This window comes from Natator depressus, chromosome 1, assembly GCF_965152275.1.
Source record: "Natator depressus isolate rNatDep1 chromosome 1, rNatDep2.hap1, whole genome shotgun sequence".
NCBI classification, from domain to species: Eukaryota; Metazoa; Chordata; order Testudines; family Cheloniidae; genus Natator; species Natator depressus.
In genome coordinates this window covers 57,599,575-57,607,048 of record NC_134234.1, presented here as the reverse complement: position 1 = coordinate 57,607,048, position 7,474 = coordinate 57,599,575, and positions in this window count along the sequence as shown.

The following is a 7,474-nucleotide window of genomic DNA, read 5'->3' as shown; positions in this document are numbered from 1 at the left end:
TCCAGATTGTTTACCATGTTTACTTCCCAATTATATCTAGTAACTTGTGAGGCCAGACCATCCCTACCTTCTGCCCCCTCTATGCTCCCCATCCAAGTTCTAGGGACAATAGCATTTAGGGTGACCAGATGTCCCGATTTTATAGGGACAATCCCAATTTTTGGGTCTTTTCCTTATATAGGCTCATATTACACCCCACCCCCATCCCGATTTTTTCACACTTGCTGTCTGGTCACCCTAATAGCATTATCTGTGTCTGGGTTGGGGGTTAAGGTGGAACTGTGGACTGGAACCCTTCCCTCCTACTGGCTAAGAGCATTGTACGGAAAAGACTACAGCAGCCCAAGGGAAGATTATATGATGAGGTTGCCTATGACAGCAGGGAACTGAATTCAGAGACCCAGGAAGTCTCTTCCAGTTCCATGCTCCTATGGAAAGGTAAATTTCATGCACTCCCTTCTCCATGGATGAAATCCTGACTCCACTGAATTCAGTGGAAGCATTGTCATGGACTTCAGTGAGGCCAGGATTTCATCCCAAAGCTCCCGCTAAAGCAGTATGGCTCTGAATCACCCCAGTGCTGGTGAGTAGCTGAATGCCACAATCTGGCCTGTAAATATTAAACACAGTTGCACTATGACAAATATGTCAACTTGTTATTGTTCATCTTTTGTCAATCTGTTTCCCATTTATCAATATAACAAATCTTACACAGCCAAATGCACCGATACCCTGGAAAGTACCCAGCAACTTAAGTTTATTTCACTGCTCCAAGCCTGCAGGACTGTAAAATAATTTTTAAAAGACAACAATCACAATGGTTTATTTGACATAGTAGTTGGGATTTTATTTTCTTACTTAGAACAGGAAATGCTATAGATACCATGTTAAATTTAATTTCCAACCCAATAATAAATGTTGATTTTTTTAAAAATAGGGCCACGTGTACAGCATACAAACATTTTACACACACATTAACACACACTTTAAAAAAAACCATTCTAGCTCACAAATCTTTAAAAACTGTTTTTTATGTCTTTGCTGCATCCCTCCTCGGCTTCCTGCAGCATTAGCATGACATCCTTGGTTGGAGCCACAAATTAAAATATCTCCCTCTCTTGTTGATAGTGCCAACTGCAGAAAACTGAAGCGCATTAGCAGAATAGAAGCAGGCAGTCTGTGACTTTGATCGTCCCATTCTGTAGGGGCATTCAAATTTATCCCTCCTGGCTAACTACACAAGTAACAAAGCTGGAAGGGTTTCTGATACAAAAGCATGCCTTATATGGTTCAAAGTTATTTTAAACCAAAAATCACCTACATGAAGAAGAAAGTTGTCCAGTAGATACTGAAATGAGTAGCTGATCTAAATCAGCCTAATTCCTAGTGAGCAGATGTCCACATCACAACATTAATCATGGCAACACATGTCCTTGGTGCTAGTCCTAGCAGGCAGTCCAGGGACTGAATGGACACAGATGGAACTACTCTCTCAGCCTTATAGAGGCCCCTCCCAAACAGGATTGAAGTATCTTTGTGCTGAGGTGTGGAGAAGCCTGTATGGCTGCTGTCTGCATCATATTGGTTTTTTGGGGAGTGAGGATTTGTCCACACTGCAGTTGGGACGTGTGATTGCAGCACATATAGACATACCGGAGCCAGCTTTAATCTAGCTAGCTCATGTACTGATAGGAGCAAAGCACAGCAATGTGCATGTCAGCGAGGACTCTACAAGCCCACCTGAGACTCTGGGTAATCATATGAGTGACTAACCACCCTGCATTAAAGTCCATGTGAGTATACTAGTTTTCCAAAACTAAGATGTCCACACATAGACCCTGCAATGCCTTACAAACTTCCTTAACTTTATGAACGGTGAGTAGTCTCAGTCACTTCAAAGGGTCTGCTCACAGCCTGTAGAATTAAGTACATGAATAAATCTTTATAGGCTTGGGGCTGTAGTCTGGAAATTTCTTAAAGCCCATAGAAAAAAATCCTCAATCTACAAAGGAAGAGAAAACACAATTTTCATGAACAAGTGGGAACATGAGCATTTGTTTACAATAGTTACAGACAAGTGGGTGTACCTCATGTCACATTACCAGTGAATTAATTCATTGAATAATTCAAATGAAACAACGAGTTACAGGCCTTCCTAACAATGAAATAGCTTTGAATGGAGAGCTTTGAAGAAGAGAAGAATAAGAATAAGTAATGAACGCCTCAGTATAACAAAGACAGAGGTTTTCAATGCAGACATGTATGTGCTGGTCACTTAAATACACAGCAGAATGAATTTGACAGAAAATTACTTTGCTGTTGTGCATTATAGAAATTACTCTCAAAACATCTAGACTGTAATAGATGATCATGATGGTTCCTTAAAGTCTATAAAGAATTATATAATTTCTACAGGATTTTTGAACTATCTTACAGAATTCAACAGGAGGGATATGCAGTAATTCTCTATTAAACTCTATAGTATAGTCCAAGACACGTATAAAACATTTTTTTTTCCTGTTACATTCTATGAGACTTTTCTATGATGGTGAGAAATTAGACTCATAGACAGTATTTGTTTCCAACCCTTTTGAGGCAGTTGACATCAATGAGGGGGCTACCATCAATGAGCTGAGTGAATGAAATGTTACATTTGAATGGTTATACAGTATGAATGGATATCAGTTTGCATGGTGACAGTTTCTAGTTGAAAGCCAGAAGCTAGGATGCTGAATTTTGGGCTTTTTTAGACAACACAAAATACCTAATCTATTAACATGGAAGCCTTCTTCTGGCCCACAAAAATATTTGTGCTACAAATATTATCAAATCTAAGCATTGTGCATCTCTGATAGACCAACATCTCAGCACCAAATTTTGAGAAACAAGCAGACAGCATGCAGTATCAAATACCACCCTAATATTTGGCTGTCAACCAAAATACATTAATTACATCTAAGTTCTCTCATAACTAATGTTGCATAGTAGATCTCAAGTGTTATGCTGGTCCAAAGTAGTGTGACAAAGTTCCTGCTCTACCTTGGTGGATCTTGCGCTTATTGGTGGATTTGCTCGCCTTAGAGCTTCACGGCAGCCCTCAGCTTGGACGTTTTACTGAACCCACAGTCCAGGTCAAACCCACAAATCCCCCCCCCGCCTGCCGCCTCGTCATCTCTCCCGCCCACCGCCTCCGCCACCATCAATAGCGGCCGGGGCCCCTTTCCCACCATGACAAGGAAGCACGGTGTCCCATGCCTCCTGGTGCCCACCTCGCTCCACATGGAGACCTACGTGCGGGCGTTGGCGAGGGGGGTGGGGCCCTCGGCCATTGTGGCAGCCTCCAAAATGTACTGGAAGGTCGTTTTCTTCTTAGCATCGGAGGCTGCTGCCCAGGAAGCGGTGGAGAGGGGCCTAGCGGTGGGGGGGGGGTTTGTTCCCCTTGAACCGCTAGAGGACCTGGGTGTCCGCCTGGTCCTGACCTCTGTCCCTCCTTTTCTCCCCAATGCTGCCCTGCTACCTGCCCTTTCCACCCTGGGGAAACCTGTTTCTGTTATCAGCCCTCTCCCGTTGGGCTGCAAGGACCCCAGCCTCCGTCACATTTTTTCCTTCCGCCAGCAAGTGCAACTTTTACTGCCATCGGCGGCGCATGACGGAGTGGCGCTCGAAGGGTCCTTCCTAGTCCCCCACCAGGGGGCCCGTTACCGGGTGTATTTTTCCTCGGGGGAAGCCCGGTGCTACCTCTGTCGGGCGTCGGGGCATGTCCGGAGGGACTGCCCCTTAGCCCAGCAAGGAGGGGCACCTGGGATCCCCGAGACCCAGCAGGACACCAGCCCCGTCATTGCTGACGCCCCTGGCTGCCCGGTATCCGAACCCGCCCCCCCGCTCTTCGGACCACTGCTACTCCCGCTCAGGCCCAAGGGGCACCTCCCCTACAACGCCCAGACGAGCGAGAGAGTCCCTCCCTCGCTGCTGACAATCTAGCGGGGCCTATGGAGGAGGGTGTGGCAGAGATACCACCAGGCATGGCAGAGAGTCTGCCCCAGGGAGAATCCTCCCTCCCTTATGCTGCCCCACCATTCCCACCCCCAAGTCCCTGAGCCATCGCCTCTTCCTCCTGACACGACCCCTGCTAACCAGCCCCCAGATGATGCCATGGAGGGCTGGACCCTAGTCCAGTGGAAGCGAGGCAAGCGGAAGGCTCGAGCTCCGCCTCATCAACCCGAGGTGGAGGCCCCCCGGAAGACCAGGAAGGGGGGCACCAATGCCGAACCTTCCGCTTTGCCCACGAGTGCGTTCCATTCACTGGTGTCAGCCGGGAAAGACGTGGCAGACTGGAGGGTAGTGTCTCCCCTCCACGGGAGACCCTGCCCTCCGAGACCCTCGAGGAAGCCCCTTCTGTCCTGACGCTACCCGAAGCCCCCGTGAACCCCGAGGCAACCGTCGTGGCGAGTACCGGAGGGGAGAACCCCCGGGCGGTGGAAAGTGTCCTCTACTCCATGTTCGAGGAGATCGAGGCCTTAGATCTGACCCCGGTCGCTTGGGGGAGGACGATCTTTTGCCAGCAAATCTCGATCTGGGCGACCTCACTTCACCCCTCTTTTCCCCATGCTCCCTCCCCTTAACTGCTGCTTCCGCTCCCACCTCCGAGGAGCCCCTGGACTCCTCCACCGACCCAGCCGCTGATGGCACCCCGCTGACGACCACCGAGCCTGCTCAGGTGACAGCTGGCGCCACGCGGCCGGGGCACGAGTCACCAGGGGCACTCCCCGTTGGTGCGGGGCAATCGACTTCCTTCCCGGGCGGGGGCCCTACAGAAGATAATCCACCTCCTGATGCTGTGGCCGCTAAATCCACCACAGAGCGTGCGCCCAGTGTCACTGAGAGCTCCCTCCCCACCCCTTTAACCCTTGAGCCTGATCAGGAGGTGCCACCATCCAGCTGCTTGCCTCCGGAAACCCAGAACCTCGCCTCTGCCCCTGCCCCTACCCCTATCCAATTTACCTCCTGCAATGTCATTGCCGCCCCCGGGGCTGTCTCCTTCCCTTTCCCAACTGACGACCCCCAGGAAACGGCCTTTGTGTTCTCCTGCCCCAACCCATTAGGAGCTGCTATTTTCCCTCCAGCGCCCCCTATCGCCCCAGAGCTTGAGGCAGGCCTAGAAGTTCCAGCCCATCAGACACCCCGTCGGGGGTCCGCACCCTGCTTTTCCGTTTTAGTGGACCACAGGGCTGCACCAAGGACCCCGCCGGGGAACAACCGGGAAACCGTAACCCCACCCCTCCATGAGCTGCGAGGAGACCTGCGGAAGTTTTTAGAGGATGTCCGTGGCTCCCACAACAAGGTACAACTTGCTCTCCAGCGATGGGGGGACTTTTCTCAAATCCTCCGGGCCACAAGGGCCCTCATGGGGGAAGGTAAAGGGATAGGGAAGCAGGATGCCGCGGCCTACTGGCGGGTCCGCGTCTTCCGTGAACAATTACTCACCTACAGGATGGGTCACGGACTGTTGCACGGCCTGCTGGGAGATGCGAGCATCTCTGCCAGTGAGGACCCCCCCGACCCTCCCCATGACACCTCTCACCATTGCAACGTTGAACACCCGGGGTTGTAGGATGCCTCTCCGCAGGTCCCAGGTGCTCTCCTTCCTTCGGGAGGAAGGGTACTCTGTGGTTTTCCTGCAGGAGACCCATACGGACCCGACCACTGAAGACAGTTGATGGCTGGAGTGGGGGGACAGGGTCTACTTTAGCCATGCCACGGTTCGACAGGCTGGAGTGGCGACCCTGTTCTCCCCCGACCTACGGCCCGAGGTGCTAGGGGTCGCCGAGGCCATGCTGGGTCGCCTGCTGCATCTCCGGGTCCGTATGGAGGGGCTCGTGGCTAACCTCGTTAACGTCTATGCCCCGACATCGGGCCCGGAGTGGCTGCAATTCTACCAGCGGGCGTCCGCCTTCCTCGGCACCTTAGATTCTCACGAGTGCCTGGTCCTGGGAGGGGACTTTAATACCACCCTCGATGAACAGGACCACTTGGGGACCGAGCAGAGCCCGGCCGCTGCAGACACCCTCCGGGAGATAGTCGAACATCACTCCCTAGTGGATATCTGGCGTGACCACCACCTGGATGACACTTCCACGTTCACCTTTGTCCGGGTGGAAGCCCATCGGTCGAGCCACTCCCGGTTGGACCGCATTTATTTATCACGCTTCCATCTCTCACGAGCCCACTCCTCCAGCATTCGGCTGGCCCCATTTTCTGACCATCATCTAGCCACTGTGACAGCCTCCCTCTGGGCGGAGAAGCTGGGGCCGGCCTACTGGCATTTTAACAACAGCCTGTTGGAGGATGAGGGCTTCGTGACGTCTTTCCGGGAATTCTGGCTGGCCTGGCGAGGGCAGCGGCGTGCCTTTCCCTTGACGCAGCGATGGTGGGACCTGGGGAAGGTGCGCGCCAGGCTTTTCTGCCGCGACTACACCCGGGGCACCAGCCGACGGAGAAATGCGGTGATAGAGCAGTCGGAACGGGAGGTCTTAGAGCTGGAGAGGCGTCTGGCCGCCAGCCCCGAGGACCCGCTCCTCTGCGGAGCGTGCCGGGAGAAGCGGGAGGAGCTCCGGGCCCTCGAGGACCATTGGGCCCGGGGCGCCTTTGTTCGATCCCGCATCTGCCTCCTTCGGGAGATGGATCGCGGCCCCCGCTTCTTCTATGCCCTGGAGAAAACGAGGGGGGCCAAGAAACACGTCACCTGCCTCCTGGCAGAAGACAGCACCCCCCTCATGGAACCGGTGGAGATGTGCGGGAGGGCACGAGCCTTCTACGCAAGTCTTTTCTCCCCGGATCCGACCGACCCTGGCGCTTGCAGAGTGCTCTGGGAGGAGCTCCCTACGGTCAGCGCGAGCAACCGAGACCGGCTAGAGTTGCCTCTCACTCTGGCCGAGTTCTCGGAAGCCCTCCGTCCTATGTCCACTAATAAGTCTCCAGGCATGGACAGGCTGACCGTGGAGTTCTGCCGCGTGTGTTGGGATGTCCTCGGCCCAGACCTAGTCACCGTCTGGGCCGAGTCTCTGCAGAGCGGGGTCCTCCCTCTTTCGTGCAGGCGAGCTGTGCTCACCTTACTGCCGAAGAAGGGGGACCTCCGCGATTTACGAAATTGGCGTCCCGTCTCGTTCCTCAGCACGGACTACAAAATCGTAGCGAAAGCAATCTCGCTGCAGCTTGGGTCTGTGCTGGCGGACATGATCCACCCAGACCAGACCTACACCGTCCCGGACCGCAGTATCTTTGATAACCTGTTTCTGGTTCGGGACCTTTTGGAACTCAGGCGTAGAAACGGTCTGTTGTTCGCCCTCCTGTCCCTAGATCAGGAGAAGGCTTTCGATAGGGTGGACCACGGGTACCTCCTGAGCACTCTGCGGGCGTTTGGCTTCGGACCCCAGTTTGTGGGTTTTCTCCGGATGCTGTACGCTTCCGCAGAGTG